Source organism: Sturnira hondurensis, unplaced genomic scaffold (genome assembly GCF_014824575.4).
Source record: "Sturnira hondurensis isolate 20B ecotype Veracruz unplaced genomic scaffold, ASM1482457v3 Scaffold0016284, whole genome shotgun sequence".
NCBI lineage: Eukaryota > Metazoa > Chordata > Mammalia > Chiroptera > Phyllostomidae > Sturnira > Sturnira hondurensis.
Window position 1 is genome coordinate 6,463,623 of NW_028088915.1, and position 18,195 is coordinate 6,481,817.

At 46.5% G+C, this 18,195-nt stretch overlaps 1 protein-coding gene and 1 non-coding gene across 3 annotated transcripts in view; one reads left to right on the forward strand and one right to left on the reverse strand.

Annotated features, from left to right (window-relative positions):
- The window catches only part of CCDC3 (coiled-coil domain containing 3), a 102,513-nt gene that overhangs the window by 67,692 nt on the left and 16,626 nt on the right, over nucleotides 1-18,195 (forward strand). The gene's annotated exons all lie outside the window — the stretch shown is intronic.
- Nucleotides 5,382-5,511, reverse strand: LOC119000865 (small nucleolar RNA SNORA11). The gene has a single exon (XR_005069428.1). It is a non-coding gene; the product is annotated as a small nucleolar RNA SNORA11 (small nucleolar RNA).

An 18,195-nucleotide genomic window follows, 5' to 3' on the forward strand; every position in this document is an offset into this window, starting at 1 on the left:
AGAAGGGGCAAAAACCTCTGCCGGAGTGCCAGGAAGGGTGAGGGGGTCGCTGTGGGTCACTGTGTTTAATGCTGTGTGGTTGACAGTGATAGAGAAATTCTGTGGCAGTGAGGGGCAACGTGGGCTCGAGTCCCTTGGATGCTAACCAGCACTGGGTATGTGGGTGCCATCCATCAGTGCCAGGATACAGGCCCCCCAGGGAAAATGATAGAGAATGACGGAGCCACTAGAGCAGCGGCAGCTGTGTTACCTCCTGCTCACAAGCTGTTTCTGTGGAAGTCATTCATCAGGGCCCCTCATAGCTCTGGCATCCCATTGGTGACCTTGAGAATAGGCAGAGGCAGCTGAGTAGCTAGTCTAACATGACAGGGTGTTGTCATGTTAATAAAATGTTTAGGCAACATTGTCCTGTTGAACATAAGTTCATCCTTTAGTTGGATGGTCCCAGTTTGGCCTGGATCCCTGCTGTATCAGTCAGGGTCCTCTGTACAGGTTCTCCAGAGAAAGAGAAATAGAAATACTTCTAAATTCTGCATGTCTAAAGATTTCTATACTTCTAAAGAGAGACTTTAATGAAGGAATGATTAAATTGATGACGTTGGATCTGAGCCTGAAGGTCTGAGGGCACCAAAGGTGTTAAGTCCTGTTCCGAGTCCGGAGGCCAAGAACCTGGAGAGCTGGCCTCTGAGGGCGGGAGCAGATGGGTGTTCTGGGCCCAGCAGAGAGCCAGGACCCCCCTCCCTCTGCCTTTCTGTTCTGTTTGGGTCCTCGAAGGACTGGATGAGGCTCCCCCACTTTAGTGAGCCTAGATCTTTACTCAGTCTGCTGATTCAAATGCTAATCTTTTCCAGAAACACCCTCATAGACACACCCCAAAATGTTTTATTGGCATTCCGGGTGTCCTTAGCCCAGGCAAGTTGACACAGAAGACTACCCATTATGCTCACCTCCAGTTGAAGTCAGCCAGGTGCCTGCAAAGCTGTTCTTGTTTTCTCTGGGGAATGTGTCAAAGAGGCTCCTTTAACAATGGTTGCCCCGGTGATAGGACCCTGTCTGTCCCCTCTCTTTGGATGTGGGCATGTTTTCAATGGAAGGTCTTCAGTGAAACAAGCACTCTTTGTTACATCAGAGCTGGCCATGTTAGGGGAGGACTGAACTACACAGTGCTGCTTCATGGATGGAGTGGGGGTCAGGGGACAGGACACCTGGTGCCCACTGCTCTGCACGGGGCCCCTGTGTGCAGAGGCAGAGCAGGGGCTTGGCTGAATGTTAAGGGCAGGGGCTTGGCTGAATGTTAAGACTCTGCTGTCAGTATAAAATTGCATACCCCAAAAAGGCGTTCCGGAGGGAGGTTACTGAGATTATTCAGCCTCCCTTCTAGAAGAGGCAGCTTTCTTTACTGTGGCCAAGTGCAGTCCTGCATAGGGGCAGGAGGACACATGGCTAATGACAAGCTGGTATTGGTTCATTTGAATGCACTGGTGTGTCCGCCTGAGGATGTCAAGTGTGGTTGTTGCTGAAAGGACTGGAGGGAAATGGAGCCAAAAGCTGCTGGGGAACATTGATCATGTCAGACCGCCTTCTTCTTTCCTTTTGTTGTCTTCTCTTCTGTGCTTGGGGCTTTTTGAACTTTTTTTTATATATATATTTTATTGATTATACCATTACAGTTGTTCTATTCCCCCCTTCATTCCCCTCCACCTACACCCTCCCTCCCCCACCATTCTCCCCCGCTTAGTTTATAACCATGTGTCTCAAGTTCTTTAGATTCTATATTTCCCCCACTATTCTCACCCTCCCCCCTATCTATTTTCTACCTACCATCTATGCTATTTTCTGTGCCCTCTCCTCCCTTCTCCTCCTCCCACTCCCCTGTTGCTAACCTTCCATGTGTTCTTCATTTCTATGGTTCCACTCCTGATCTAGCTGTTCTCTTGGTTTGCTTTTGTTTTGGGTGTGGTTGTTAATAACTGTGAGTTTGCTGTCCTTTCACTGTTCATGTTTTTCATCTTCTTTTTCTTAGATAAGTCCCTTTAGCATTTCATATAATAAGAGCTTGGTGATGATGAACTCCTTGAACTTGACCTTATCTGAGAAGCACTTTATCTGTCCTTCCATTCTAAATGAAAGCTTTGCTGGATAGAGCAGTCTTGGATGTAGGTCTTTGGATTCCATGAGTTGGAATACTTCTTTCCAGCCCCTTCTTGCCTGGAAGGTCATTTTGAGAAATCCACTGACAGTCTAATGGGTATTCCTTTGTAGGTGACTGTCCCCTTATCTCTTGCTGCTTCTAGGATTCTCTCCTTCATTTTAATCTTGGCTAATGTAATTATGATGTGCCTTGGTGTGTTCCTTCTTGGGTCCAACTTCTTTGGGACTCTCTGAGCTTCCTGGATTTCCTGGAAGTCTATTTCCTTTGCCAGACTGGGGAAGTTCTCCTTTATTATTTGTTCAAATAAGTTTTCCACTCGTGGCTGTTTCTTTCCCCCTTCTGGTACCCCTATAATCCGGATGTTGGAACGTTTAAAGATGTCCTGGAGGTTCCTAAGCCTCTCCTCATTTTTTTGAATTCTCATTTCTTCATTCCTTTCTGGTGGGATGTTTTGTTCTTCCTTCTGGTCCATTCCATTGATTTGAGTCCCAGTTTCCTTTCCATCACTATTGGTTTCCTGTGCATCTCCCTTCATTTCAATTAGTTTAGCCTTCATATGTTCCTCTAATTTGTGACTATAATCAACCAGTTCTGTGAGCATTCTGATAAACAGTGTCTTGAATTGTGCTTCTGAGAGGCTGGCAATTTCTCGGTCGCTGAGAGTTATTGGCTCTGGGACTTTGAGTTCTTCTTGCACCATCTTTTGGACTGTTCATGCCTGTTACGTAGCAGGATCGGAGCCCTAGGTGTTCACCAGAGCAGGGCAACTAAGTCGCTGGGTTGTGACGCTGTATGTGGGGGCGGGGTCAAAGAGGAGCAATGGTGTCCCATCTGCTGTCTCCTGCCACGGCCCCCAAAGGTGCGGCAGCTGCCACCGTCACCGGGTCCACGCGTTTTGTCCCACTGCACTCGAGTGTGCCACTGCCGTCAGCCCTCGCCCCCTGGGGCCTGCGTGGTCCATCTCACTGTGCTTGAATGTGCGACCGCGGTCAGTCTGCCCCACACCCTGACTGGGTCCAGGCCACTTGCGTGCCTAGGTCTGAGGATCTTTCCTGCCCGACCCTGCCCAGCAGCTCCGCTGCTGGCTCCACCCCTCTTACCGTCCCCGTTGAACGGTTAGTTGTTGTAGGACTTCTGTATAATTCAATTTTCTGTTTTTTGGCTGTGTCTTTGTTCTCCAAAACTTTGTTGTATTCAAACTTGGTTGTGGGAGAAGGCACAGTGTTTCCACCTATACCTCCATCTTGGCGGAAGTCCGCCTGAACTTTTCTCTCCCCAAGATTTTGGCACTCCAGGATCTTTGAGAGAGAACCAAGTTTGGGTTTGCTGTGGGCAAGGGTAGAGATGGTTCCCTGGCTGACTCACCTCCTGGGCCTTTGCCACACTCCTTATAAGCTCCCCTCCAAGCTCTCATTGTCTTTGCATTGTTGCATTTGGACAGTGTTGCAGGTTCATCTGCTTGGCTGGTTTGAACACGGGGAGGCCCTGGGTGTGCACACCTGTGTGCACAACAGCTCCCGTATGCCCCAGCAGGCCTTCAAGTTAGGTAGAGTTACTTATGGCTTGGCAATGTTCTCCTTCAGCCCTCAGGGCCCTTTTTTCTCTGTTTTAATTACTTTTCTGGATTTACCTGTCATTTGAAATCAAGAGAACCTGTGTATCTTTTTTTTAAGAGGCACTCTTTATTATTTTTAATGTATTTATTGATTACAGAGAGAGAGAGGAAGGGAGAGAAAGAAACATTGATTAGTTGCCTCCCACACGCACCCCGATTGGGGACTGAAGGTTTGTGCCCTGACTGGCACTCAAACTGGTGACCTTTTGGTCTACAGGGCAGTGCTCCAACCAGTGGAGCCACACTGGCTGGGCAAATCTATGTCTTGTTAGTGCTTTTGAAATGATGATTGAATTTCGCATGACATTGAATTGGAGTGAGTCTTTGCTCCTGATGATTCTAACAAGGTCCCTGTACTCTAATGGGGTTCAAATAGGCTTACACAGAGGCTCATTGGTCTTGTTGGGCAATAAGAAGCAATCTCTTTGGAGTGCTTTGGAACAGAGCACATATTAGAGAAACTATTCCTAAACTTCCATACTATTGTTCTTTATGTGGTGATAACAATCATCTCTGGAAGAGGTCTTTAAGTCAGAAAGAGCTCTTTTTTGGTCATTTTGTAGCATAAATGACACAGTTTTTCTTAAGAAATCAATGGCTTATACAATAAGAAAAGAAGATTATTATAGCGTAAAAGAGGCTTGGGAGTTATAACACCCAAGTGGCAAAATGTAGGCCTTATTTGGATCATGATTTGAACAAACTAAATTAAACAAAAAGAACCTGTGAGGGCCATATACTGGGTATTACCTGATATCTAGCAATTATGGTTAATATTCTTGAATGAAATCAAGGCCTGATGGTTATGCTTTTTTAAAAGTGTTCTTACAGCTAGAGAAGCCTGTGGAAGTATTTACAGGTTAGGTGATGTGATAGCCAGGATTCCCTCTGAAACATGCTTTTAAAAAATAGCTGGGGACGAGCGACGGGGTAGATGAAAGAGGAAAGGCAAAACGCTGGGAATTGTGGAAGGTGGGTGGTGATGAGTATATGGAGACTGACTGTACTAATCTCGCTCCTTTCATGTGTGTTTGGAAATTTCCATAATAAAAAAGGAATCTTTTACAGAAAAGATTCCTTTTCTGGGTGGAGGTGGAAAACGGGATGTGGCAAGCATCACATCAGCTGCTATGGAGACCAGGATGGTGGCCTGCCTTTCCTTGCTGCCAATACTCGACTCTGAAAATCCTCAAATACTTGCTTTTCTTTACAAGACAGAAGTTGTCTGGAGGATGTGACTTTCTTACTTATCTTTCTGATGCCTACAATGCTAAATACAGGTTTCCTGGGTTTACTACATGTATTTTTTGATTTTAGGGATAATGAGCATAACCATTCATGATTATAATGTCATCATGGTGAGCTGGCCTTTGCCGAAATGCCCTGTTTTCTTGAGTAATAAAACTCCATGTCCTCAAGTCTGCTTTGCCTGCTGTCAATATAGCCACACCCACTTTCTCATGCTGAGTGTTTCCACGATATGTTTATGTATTTTTCCTATCCTTTTACTTTCAAACGGTTTGGCTGTAGTTCAAGTTTGTTTCTTGTAGATAGTGTATAGTTGGGTCTCAGTTTTATATCCAGTTTGATCGCTTCTGTCTTTTTTTTTTTTTCACATATAGGGTGTTTGTCCACGGTAAGGCCACAGGTTTGTGCCCCTTGTCACAATGACCCCTGGATTCCTGTAGGGTGTGTTGCAAACTGTCGGGCCACTGCTCTGGGCCCCCTGCTCTGAGCACATCCCAGCTTCTGTCTTTTTTTTTAATCCTCATCTGAGGATATGCTTATTGATTTTTAGAGGGGAAAGGAGGAGGAAGGGGAGGGGGGAGAGAGAGAAACATTGACGTGAGAAGTATCAGTTGGTTGCCTCCACCAGGGACTGAACCTGCAACTCAGGTATGTGCCCTGACTAGGGATCGAACCCTCAACTTTTTGGTGCATGGGATGATGTTCCAACCAACTGAGCCACCTGGTCAGGACTCTTCTCTGCCTTTTTAGTTCGTGTTTAGTGCACTTATATTTAATGGTTCAGTTTCAGTATAGCATTTGCTATTTGTTTTCTATTTCTATCTGTTATGTAACCTTTGTTCCTACCTTAGTAGAGAGACAGGATGCAGTGAAGAAAGGACTCTTTCCCTGTGAGCAGATGCAGAATTCCAGGACACATCATTCCCACCCCGTTGTTGGAGAGGCGTGCTCCTGGAGCACAGTTCCAGCACCCCATGCCTGAGCTGCCTGGAGTGGGGCCTCATCAGACTGCTGCTTTTCACTGGACCTTGTAGCAAAGGCCACTGTTGCCTATCATCCTCAGGTTTCATTCAGCCAGAGTTCTTGGTCTACTTGAGAAATATATGAATGGCTTTAAATACATGGTTCCAGCTGAAGAGCTTAGGGTTATGCCAGTTTCTTAATTCGATGACCACTATCATTACACACAGTCCGGTGCATGGAGTAGGGACCAGCTTGTTATCACTGGTCAGTTCTTCACTCCACCTGTGTTCCCTAGTCCATAGCATGGATTGGTGTTCTTATTTGGGTTTCTCCTCTTGACTGTCCACCTGTGTCCATGCTACTCAGTAGCCTAGTTACCACCCGGGACTGGAGCAAGTGTGTCACAGGGTACCCACCTGGCCCGTGCTCCTGCCCAACCTCTCTCTTGGGCGTAGCACCTCAAATACCCTAGTACACCTGCAGATGAGCCCTCTGCAGCCCAGTAAGGCCTCCTGAGGCCTGCCATACCCTAGTAAGAGCTGGCCTTAGAGGACTCTCCTTCCTTCTCCTTCTTGTCTCATACATAATGTTTGAGCTTTACCAGTCATGGTTAGACCAATCCTATAGCACAGTGCTCAGCTCCGGGAACTGCATGAGAGGGAAGGATTGGCGGATTCCTTATCTTAAAGATGGGAGAGGTCAGATCATGGATGGTCTTGAAAAATGTGACGTGAGACATAATCTGGGGAACTGAAATGTTTACCCAGGGCTAGAGAAGGTTTGGAGGAGACACGATGTTGTGCATAACCCTTGGTATGCTGCCTCGGAAAAGAGGAAATGGCTTTATTCTGAGTGATTCCAGAAGGAGGAGTGAAGCCATTTATTTTATATTTTGTTATAAGGTATATAGTTATACTTACCTTTGGAATAGGTAGTTGTCACAGGAGAAAACAAAACAAAACCTGGGCTGCATGCCAGGCACAGGCAGAGCATCTTGCCCTGGAAGCTGACTGGCCAGGTGTCAGAGGAGCTGTGTCGTAAGCCGCACTGTGTAGCGAGGCAGTTTAAAGACATAGTTAGAACCATGGGATGTCCAGCTCTTTGCTTTCCTGACAGCTTTTCGGGGGATGGAGAAGGGCTCTAAAAACTCAGAGCTTCACCTGAAGGTTGCACAGGCCGAACTAATGACGCCAGATGTCTCAAGCAGAACCTGAGGCTGTAGCAATTCTGTAGCCTCTGAGACCGGTCTCCTTCAAGGCACAACACTGAGCACACAAATGAATCCCACACCAGCCTTAGCACTTCTTCAGTCTCTCAAAGGGAGGACATTCTGCTGTCCCTGCAAAGGGCAGCTGTTCCAGATCGGTGTTTGCATCGCTGAGCCCAGGCACCCTCATCGCTGTTTGCAAAGACACACGTGGCAGAGGAGGTCCTGTCCACAGACTGCGTGCACAGAGTAGGGTTCCTGACTTGTAAAGCTTATCAGGCACACGCTTACTGAGTACCCAGCAAGTTCCAGGCATAGGGAGAGGGCGGCGAGTGATGGAGACCAGGGGCAGACACACCTGTGGCCTTCAAACAGCTCATCATTGAGCACAAGGGTGAAGAGGAGTATGTACGTGACCGTGACGTATAACCCAAAGGCATATGTACTTTATAACGAAATATAACATAATTGGCTTTCATTTTTGCCTCTGTGAGATAAATGCAAACATGGAGTTCCAAGCACCATGGGAGTCCTGAGAGAAGGTGGATTCCATTCAGGTAAGGGACCCAGGACAGGCTCAGTGGAGGTGGCAGCAGAGATTGGCCTTGGAGAGCGTGATGGTGGGAGACACGCCAGGTGGAGGAAGCATCAGGAGCAAAGATGCAGATGAGATGCTTGGGGTGTGTTTAGGGGACAGCGAGACTAGTTCAGGGTGTCCATAACTTAGTGCTTCTGAAAGAGTAATGATGTCACATCAGGAAGTGAAGTGAGGCCTGTCCCCTGGGGCTCTGGGTGCCTTCAAAGGTTTCTGAGGAGAGAAATGACAAAATGCAAGTGTGCTGGCCGACATGCATCCCCAAGTAAGGGGCCATCACCCAGACAGACCTTTGCCTTCTAGAAAATTAGGCTTACAGATGGGGGTGCCCATGGGATGTCTGTCAAAGGCCACTCTAATGTGGCTTCGTTTGCTCAGTTTCTTTCCTGTGTTCTCAGGTTTTCAAAGCCTCCATCCAGATGGTCTCCTTCCCCCAACTGACTTTTAAAAATAAGTGATTTATTCCTCACAGCCTGTCAAGGGATTGTCTCTCTTATCTCAGCAAGGGCGGGGGGCCAGGAAAGAGTACCATACGTTTGTCTGTCCAACATTTGGCAAGTATCAGAGCAAGAGCATGTTTTCCAGACTCTGGGCTCCCCATGAGGCTGTAATCTGGCTTTTGGCGAGTCATCCTCCTTACACTCCACACTCTAAGACGTGACACCCAAGTGGGCATTTTCTGCCAGATTCAGCCAAAGGGGAGAAGGGAAAGACGCAAGCTTGCTGGGGCTCAGGCAACAGAGTCAGACTGCTAGTTTCTACCACCTCCCGGGGTAACATAACTTTCTGGGTTCCCATGGAAGGCAGAGAATGAGGTGGGGTGGAGGAGGGTGGTGTGGGAAGAAGGAAAGGAGGGAGAAGGAAAGTGATGGAGGGGGGACACTGCAGGGGGATCAGCAGGTCAGGACAGACTTACTGGGCAGAGTGTGACAGTGTATGACAGGGACTTCCCGGCCCCAAGCGCTTGATGAGTCTCATTTCCAGTCCTCACAACCACCCCAGCAGTTTGATTCCATGGTCCGATTTGGGGGAGGGTGAATAGTTTGGCCAACTGCTCAGGGCCACATAGCTGCCAAAGAGGTGCCACGTGGTAACCCAGGGCGTGTGGCTCCTGCCTGGAGAAGCCTGAGGAGGGGCCAGGCTGGAGGAGGGGCCTGGCTAGGAGGAGGCTCCAGAGTTAGCCCCTGCACCAATCCTGAGCCCTCTGGACAGGAGGTCCGGCCGGGCCTGGAAGGAGGCCCGGGGAGCCATCTGAGCCTGTGCAGGGTGGTCAGGCCGCAGGCTTTATTCACAAACACTGTAGCTCTGGAGAAAGCAGAGGACCCTCTGGAGAGTGGACATCAGTTTGTAAGGGCAGAGGTGGAACGGACGGTGGAAGTTCTGTCGGGGAGGAGGCACTTCGGGAGCCCAAAGGTGAGGCCTGGTGGTGGGTGGGGCGGTGAGGGCTGCCCAATGGTGTGAATGTGCTGAATGCCACAGAAGTATGCACATAAAAATCATTAATTTTATGTTCAGTGTATTTTACCACAATAAAAAAATCATTAAAAAATAGGGCCTGGCTTTTCTACCCATCAGTGAAGTCTATCAGTGGGCAGGGCTTCTTGGCTGTACGTTCAGTCAATCAGAGGACCCTGTTGGGGCAAACAGGGAGCTGACCCCCCTCTCTGGGCCAGCCTCACAAGCAGACATGCACCGCCCTGGGATGGGATTGCAGCACAGAGGTGGCTCTGGCCGCGGAGGATGTATAAAGTTCATGAGTGCAAAGGTCACCTTCTCAGGGACTAGAGTGGAATTCGATGTTCATTAACTGCGAGTTTTTAAAGGCTGGGGCTGCCATTCTTCCTCACTTAAGTTGCTTCCTTAATTCATTTTAAATTGAATATCCAGATTGCTCGCAAGTGGGATTATGGAAGAGGATGAGAAGGCAGTCATCTGGAATGGTGGTTTTAAGTTTTATTTTTTGGTAACTGAAACCACCGTGTCCCAGACAAATAGCATCATGTGTGGTTTGCCCGGGGTTTTCTCGTGAGCTGGAAGGCGGCTGTGCTGCGGGGAGCACGCCCTGCATGTGCTGCCAGGGGTCAGGGCGAGCCGAGGGGAGGGCAGGGGCTCCTGAAACCGCCACTGGAGCTTCTGGTTTGCAAATGAATGCTGGCTTGAAGACATCAGGAGTCTATCACAGAGATTAAGAGCATGGGGCACACCCTTTTAAGGTAGATGGTCTGATTTCAAGTTCAAGCTCTATCACAGACCATGGAGCCTTAGGCAAGTGACTTCAGCAATTTAAGCTTTATTTAAATCTAAAATGGGGAAAGTAGTACAACCTACTGTGTGGGTTGAATGTCGGAATTTAATAAGAGAATGTGTCCAAAATGCCTAGTGGAGGGCCCTGCACATAGTAAGTGCTCAGTTAATGGTAGTTACTGTTGTTCTTTCTCTAATGCCAGAATCTAGTGAAGATCAAGCCCCGAGTCTGAGGATCTTAGTTCCCTGGGTGCATGACTACTCCCTCCCACAGCTGTGAACCAGCTCTGAGGGCCACATCTACATTTGATGTCCCCAGGCAGTTAGCAGGATTAGCAACTGCTCCTTTGGGAGGCTGGGTGGGGAAGCCTAGCTTCTGCTTGTGTCTGTGGTAAGTCAGTGCCAGTTTCTGGTCAAGCCCCCACTCTTTCCAAAGCTGAGCTTTTTTTTAAACCTAAAATGGCATCTGCAAGTCCTTGTGGCTCCTGCAAGGCTAGTAGGACTTAGTCATTGCACATTTCCCTGGGGGCCGAGCGCCCCCCTCTGCTGCAGCGTGCTGATCACTCGTGTGCTCTGTGGGGGCTGAGCCTGCGCTGAGCCCTGCAGAAGGGACCACGTGGCCTGTGGCACCAAGGTGCCCACAAGAGAAGTGCAAGCCCTGATGATCCCTTTAAAGAGAACGGCTTTTAAACTGTTCACTAATGTCTAGTTGCATGAGAAAGACAGGTGTGGAAATATTACCTGTGCAAAAATGTAAACATTACAAATAAAAACATGGCTTCCTTCACACTCAGTCTCAGGCCCTCCCCAGACATGACCACACTGAAGGAAAAGAAGCTTCCAAGTTCTGACCGGGGCTTTACATGCCATATATGGGCTGTTAAACAATGGTTTTCACTGAATGTAAACTGTGGTTTAAAAAAGCTGACATAAAAAGGAAGATTAGTACAAAAAGATTGTCATTTATTTTCAAATTCAATGGCTCATTTTAAATGGAGCTCAGAGGTATTAGCTTTATAGTATTTGAATTTGGCAATAAAATACATACATTTAATGCTAAAAAAAGCATTGGGTATTTTTTTTCTTAAATGGTATCATACTGTAGGAATGGTTCTAAGACTTGGTGGTTGTGTTTTTTTCACTTGATATATTTGAAAGAGATCTTTTTCCTCATCTTTTAATTCTGTATGGTATTTCATAGGGTGGGTGGGTTGTAGTTTATTTAACATTCCCTTTTAAGTTTTTATCTTTCTATTTTCAATTATAGTTTATATTCAATATTATTTTGTATTAGTTTCAGGTGCACAGCAGAGGGGTTATATAATCATATACCTCACAAAGTGTTTCCCCCCTGTATTTCCAGTTCCCACCTGGCACCAGACAGTATCATTGACTGTATTCCCTGCACTATAACTTTTTACACCCTGACTGTTATGTAACTACCAACCTATCCTTCTCACCCCCTTTNGGTTATGTAATCATATACCTCACAAAGCGTTCCCCCCCCGTATTTCCAGTTCCCACCTGGCACCAGACAGTATCATTGACGGTATTCCCTGCACTATAACTTTTTACACCGTGACTGTTATGTAACTACCAACCTATCCTTCTCACCCCCTTTGCCTTCTCCACCCCGCCCTCCGACTGTTATGTAACTACCAACCTATCCTTCTCACCCCCTTTGCCTTCTCCACCCCGCCCTCCAGTCCTGCCCTCCGCTCCAGCAACCAGTTGTCTGTTCTCTGTCTCTGAGTCTTGCTGTTCCGTCTGTTCCTTGTTCTTTAGATTCCACGCATCAGTGAAATCACAGGGTACTTGTCTTTCTCTGTCTGATCTATTTCACTCAGCATAATACTCTCTAGGTCCATTCATGCTGTCACAAAAGGTAAGATTTCCTTCTTCATTAGCCATTCCCTTCTTCACAGGAATGAAAGTTGTTTCCACTTTTTCGATCTTCTAAACAATTCTGCAGTTCCGCAATGGCCATCCTTCTTTGTCCCCATTAGGAACATCTGTGCATATTTTCATAGATGGATAATGAGAAGAGTGGAAAATGCAACTTTTATAGGTTAAATGAAGAATGAAACATAAAATTTTATGGCTTTATTCCCTGACTAGGAATAAGACATAGATAGAATCAAGAGTGTGTCTAAGAAAAGGCAATGGGCAGGAAGACAAATCAAAAAAACATATACTCTAATTTTTAATATTGTCATTACCAAATATTAGTCTGTAGTTTTTGATCCATTCAAAATATGTGGAGAGCTGCATAGTTTCCATACTATAATTTTAATATTATTATAGAATCCTGGGTTTTAAAAAATGTGGCCACAAATTTTTGAAAAAGAGTAATATCCTATTGCATATTTAAACTAACTTAATAAAAGCCACATAGGATTGATATAGGAACCCACAACTACACAGGATGTAGGCGGTCCAGTTGGAAGTCTTTAAGGGGGAGGTGATATGACCTGTGGATAAGGGAGGGGTACTCAATAAATGTGGGGGAATGACTTGATTTGCTCTTTAGAAAAAAATGTATATACTATTATCATACCATGTACACAAATAAATTCTAGCAAATTAAAGAAATAAACATGAAAATTAAACCTAAAATTAGTATAATACTTTTAAAAAACAATTTGGTAACATAAAGCAAAATTCTTAGAAATGTTTAGTATTTCTAATCTAATAATCTAATAATTTCACTTTCAAGTGTCAACCCTAAAGAAATAATCCCGATAAAGAATAAACAGCCCTGGCTGGCGTAGCTCAGTGGATTGAGCGTGGGCCTGTGAACCAGACGATCGCGGTTCGATTCCCAGTCAGGGCACATGCCTGGGCTGCTGGCCGGTTCCTTGCAGGCTAACTACTAGCAGGGGATGCACAAAAGGCAACCATACATTGATGTTGCTCTCCCTCTTTCTTCCCCTCTAAAGATAAATAAATAAATAAAATCTTAAAAAAAAAGAATAAACATAGTGTCTTATTTCCTTGAACATTATTCAAAGTAGTACAACACTTAGGTACAGTCTGTGTGCCCAACAAAAGCTGTAGCTAAGCAAATGAAAGAGTAGAATAGTTGCAGCCATTAGAATAATAAAACCCTTGGATTATAAGGTTTTTGTGAAATGTAAGTTTTAAAAAAGCAAAATAGAAAATAGTGTATTTATAGCCAGGGTAAAACAATCATGCCAGGAAACAAGAAATGAGGGTGGTCTGTCAGTGGTGAAATGCTGAGTGGCTTTTTTTACTGTCTGCTTCTCAGGAGTCCAGTGTTACCAACAGCCAGCACGTGATCGTTCTAGACCCCGTCACTTCATTCCACAGTCACGCCTTTGAGCACTCACTGTGTGCCAGGCACTGTGTCAGGCAGCGGGCTGTCGTCATGGTTTTATGGTAGAAGAGGCCATTTACCATTACTGGGTAAACCTGATCGTCTGAGGCCATTCGGGCCACAAGCAGGGTGCTGACGTAAAGTCACCTGGGGAAGCCACACTCGGGGAGGTGGGGAAAGATATCTGAGGAGGTGACAGGAAACAGGATGAGAGTGAGCCTGCCATGCAGCATCACAAAACAGCACCCCTGAAAGATGGAACGGCAAATTGGCGAAGAGGTTGCTAGGAATAATTCAGACCTGTTTGCAGAGCGGAACAACAATCGAGGCACGCTTATAACTTCTCGTGGCTGATATCCACTTTTCATTTGTCACAGAGTCTGGTCATAACCTTGCACTGGGTAGGATTCTGTGAGCTAATGCCCTTCTCATGTCAACTGTGCCCTGAGCAGGTTATTGAAACTTTCGGGTTTGCAAGGACTTGTGCCAGATACGAAGCCAGAAAGGAAGCTTTTGAAAGTCGGCAGAAACTTGTCACCTAAGTGCTTTAGTATCCACTTGTCATCTGTTGTTTCAAGATTTTCCAATAATATTGTCCCTAATAAAACATTACCTGAGAATGGTTTTGGACAGGAGGTTATGGATAGCCCAGCAGTTGTAAGAATAACAGTTAACACTGAGCGGCTGTAAGGCCTACTGAATGAGTCTGTGCACAGTCTGAACAATTTACCATATCTCTACTTTGTGAAGGAAGGAAAACACCTGCCAAGCCTGCGAGAGGCAGAGCCAGGTTTGAATCGAGGTCCCACGAAATCCCTCCCCCAGCTTTTTAAAAAATTAAGTTTATCAGGGTACCATTGGTTAATAGCTTTATGTAAGTTCCAGGTGTGCAGTTCTCAATACAACATCTGTATACTGTAGTGTGTGCTCACCACCCAGAGCCTAGTCTCGTCCTGTCACCATGTATTTGGCCTCCTTTACCCTTCTCTTCCTCCCCACCCCTTCCCCCCTGGTAACCACCACATTGTTGTCTGTGTCTATGAGTTTGTTTTGTGTGTTTGTTTGTTGCTTTCTGCTTTTTATCCCACATATGAGTGACATCATATGGTTCTTGTCCTTTTTCTCTTATTTTGCTTAGCATGATACTCTCAAGACTCATCCATGTTGTCCAGGATGGCAGTGTTTCATCCTTTCTAATGGCTGAGTGGTGTCCCACTGTACACACGGACCACATCTTCTTTATCCTCTCATCCATCGAAGGACACGTAGGTTGTTTCCAAGTCTTGGTCACTGTGAATAATGCTGCAATGAACATAAGGGTGAACATATAAGTATTTTCAAAATTTTCAGGCAGACACCCAGAGGAGGGGTTGCTGGTCCTATGGTAGTGCTAGTCTTAATTTGGGGGGGAACTCCACCTGTTTTCCATCGTGTTGGCAGCAGTCTGCATTCCCACCAGCAGTGAGTGAGGGTTCCTTTTTTCTCTACATCCTCACCCAAGCATTTATTACCTTCTTGTTGAGAACAGCCATTCTGACAGGTGTGAGGTGGGATCTCATTGTGGTTTTGATTTGCGTTTCCCTTATACCTGGTGAAGCCAAGTATCTTTTCTTATGTCTCTTGTCCATTTGTATATCTTTTTGGGAGAAGTATCTGTTCAGCGTCTGCCCATTTTTAATGGGACTTTTGTTGTTGTTGAGTTGTATGCATTTTTTGTATATCTTAGGTGTTAGTGCTTTATCAGAGGTGTTACTCACAGGTATCTTCTCCCGTCCCATTGGCTGCCTTTGCATTTTGTTGATGGTTCCTTTGGCCCTGCAGCTTTTTAGTGGGATGTAGTTGCATTCATTTATTTTTGCCTTTACTTCCCTTGCTTTTGGGGTCAAGTTCACAAAAGCCTCTTCAGAGACCACAGTCCACAAGTTTAGTACCTTTGTGGTTCTTCTACATATTTTATTATTTCAGGTCTATATTTAAGCCATCAGTACATTTGGAGTCAGTTTTGTGCATGGTGTCAAACAGCAGTCTCATTTCATTCTTTTGCATGTGCAAGGCCACCTGTCCTGATTCAGTTTCTGGGTTTGAAAAACTCTCCCAAGCAGACTTTCAGCTGAGTCAGGCCCTGGATGTGGCCACATGGACAAGTTGTCAGTCTGTCAGTCCCTGAGAAGTAAATAGGATTGTGCTCACAGCTCGTAAATCTTCATCACATTCTCTGGCAGGGCGGGTGGCAGGAGCCCTGTAGGGTTTTCAGCCAGTGGTGATGATGCCAGGAAAACACACTAGCCATCAAGAGAAAAAGTAGGGCCTGGTCCTTGGTTGCCCTTTGCAGGAGGACGGCTGGAGACTGAACTCAAATAGTTGGAACCTAGTACTATGAAAGTCCCCACTGAAATGGACATCAGATCAGAGGGGGGTCAAGCAACAGTTCTGTTGGAGAGGGAGCAGGGGTGGAGCAGGCTAGTGTTTGCTCTGGGCCAGTTTTCCTCTAGGCTTCTCCACCTTGGTGGACCCCAGCAGTCCACGTCCTGCCTTCCCAGTCTCAGCAGCCTCACTAGTAGGCACTGAGATCAGACGGGACTGTTGTGTGTACATACACAAGTTCAGAGATCCACAGGGGGACGTGGAAGCTTTGACTTGGTTAGTGACCTATTACTGTTCCCTGGGACAACAGCAATGACCAGAGAGAGGCATGATGCTTAAAAAGCCAATCAGTGGCTCAGTGCACCTCACTCAGCAGTGACGCACACTCAGGGCAAGGGCAGGGGTGAACTTGGCTCCCATCCCCAATGGTAGTACATCTGTCGACTGCTGGGTTTGGAGGAGGTGGCTGCATCATCAGCCCTTTCGTACTTCCTCTCCCATAGCTTGCTATGCCCTGGAGACTGAGCACGCACACATTAGAAGGCCAGTGGGCAGATCTTCACAAAACCCTGAAATTCCAGTGAGCATGGACAGCTTGCATCTCTCCCAAGGGAAGCAAGTCTGCAGTGGGCCTGTTTCCTGCCAGCTGTTTCATGGGAAGGAATCCCAGCCCTGGCTGTGACTGTCCAGCTGGGTACTGAGATGCCCACGGAAGCTTTGAGCACACCTGTGGGGGTATTATAGGTGGGAAGATGTCTTTCAGAGGCTGTGACTGAGGTTCAGGAGGACCATGCATGACTCAGCAAGGTCACTAATTCATCGATGGCAGAATTGGGACCAGATGGAGGCACCCCTCTGTGGTGATGCTGAATTTCTGGGGTCCTAAAAAAGTAAAATACCCTCCTTCTCAATTTACCTGGAAGCTTTTTCTTCATTGCACCCCAGAAAGTGTTGGGTGCTGAAAAAGCCCTAGCAGCCTGCTTACCTAAGGCTATGTGTTTTTTTCCCTCAGTAGGTCCAGAAAAGTATTGTGGGTTGGAATCAGTAGTCCATAGCCAGGCACTTCCCAGTCTTCTTTACATCATAAATAATGGAAAATTGTGCTTGCAAAATTCCCTGGGTGAGATACTGATTTGCCCACAAGAAGCTTAGAACTTAAGACTGAAATGCCGCAGAATGGGACCAGCTCAGCTCCCGCCAGCGAGCCCACACACGGACAGCTGAGTGATACTATCTGGAGCTCAAGCCAGCAGTGGAATGCAATGAAAAAGTCATTCATTTTTTTTTTCTGACCAGTGGTAATGCAAATATCTTCAAATTAACTTACTTTAAAAGTTATTGAACTCCTAGATTCATTATGCCATTTTCAATGATAACAAGAAAATTTTTCTTATGGACATTGAAAAAAATCCCCTGGGGCAAATGCAGTAGGCTGCCCATAGCTAAATGGATTTGGCAGGGGGCTCAGGTCCCTTCAGGACGAGAAGATCGAAATCTCTGCAGCTTGCAGCCCACTCTCGCTGTCTGTGGGAGGGCTCTGCCCAGGGCAGGTGAGATCTGGGGTCATACGGAGTCACAGAGGTTGACGTAATCTGGGACCAATGGGCAGGGGCTGACGTGTTAGTGAGCATCGCCTCGGAGGGAGATGCAACACGCTTTGTTTCTCAACTTTGTTTGATCAGGAAAACCCCTTCACTCCCCTTCGAGCATCCCACGAGCCGAGCACCCTATGGACCCCACTTTGGGCAGCACTTTGGAGGGAATTTATCTAAAGGTACAAATGTATTTCTCTGTAGCTGAACTTTACCAATAAACTTTCTTTCCATGATGACAGGAATGGACCCAAGGCAGTGAAGTCTTTCCAGGTTTTAATCACCATCAGTTCACGATTTAAGCTGGGGCTAAGACCCATCCTCTCCCCCTCCCCTCTGCAGCCAGGCTCTCAACTGTGACCCTGTCCCCAAAGTTACCCAAGTTTTCCTGCAATGTGGTATCTCCCCTCTGAAATTCACTGTCTTGTCTCATCACCACCGTGACCTGCAACTTTTGTGGGATTTGGTATAGACGTATACACTAGCCCAGTCAGGGGTGTGAGGAGAACATGGCGGGTGGGGAACATGCACGAATTTCAGTGATCTTTAAGACCGGCTCCCAACCTTCCCAGAACAGGCAGTCAAAACCGACTTTCTTGGGAAACAGGGCTTCACCAGGATCGTGGTGAGCCCAGCACCCACTTTCCAAAGGTAGCTCCTCCTTCTCCGCTTGTTGCCCATTTTTAAGTCATTGAACTCATTTCTGTTTCAATCCGCATTCCTCCCTTCATTTATTAAGTGCTTGCCGAGTGCTTGGTGCTGGATGCAAAGATGGAAAGATGGAACCCTGGTAAAAATGGGCTCAAGGTCTAAGAGAGAGACTTGCTAACACAGTGTGATACAGAAACTCAGTGGTGGGTCAGGGAACAGTTAGCAAT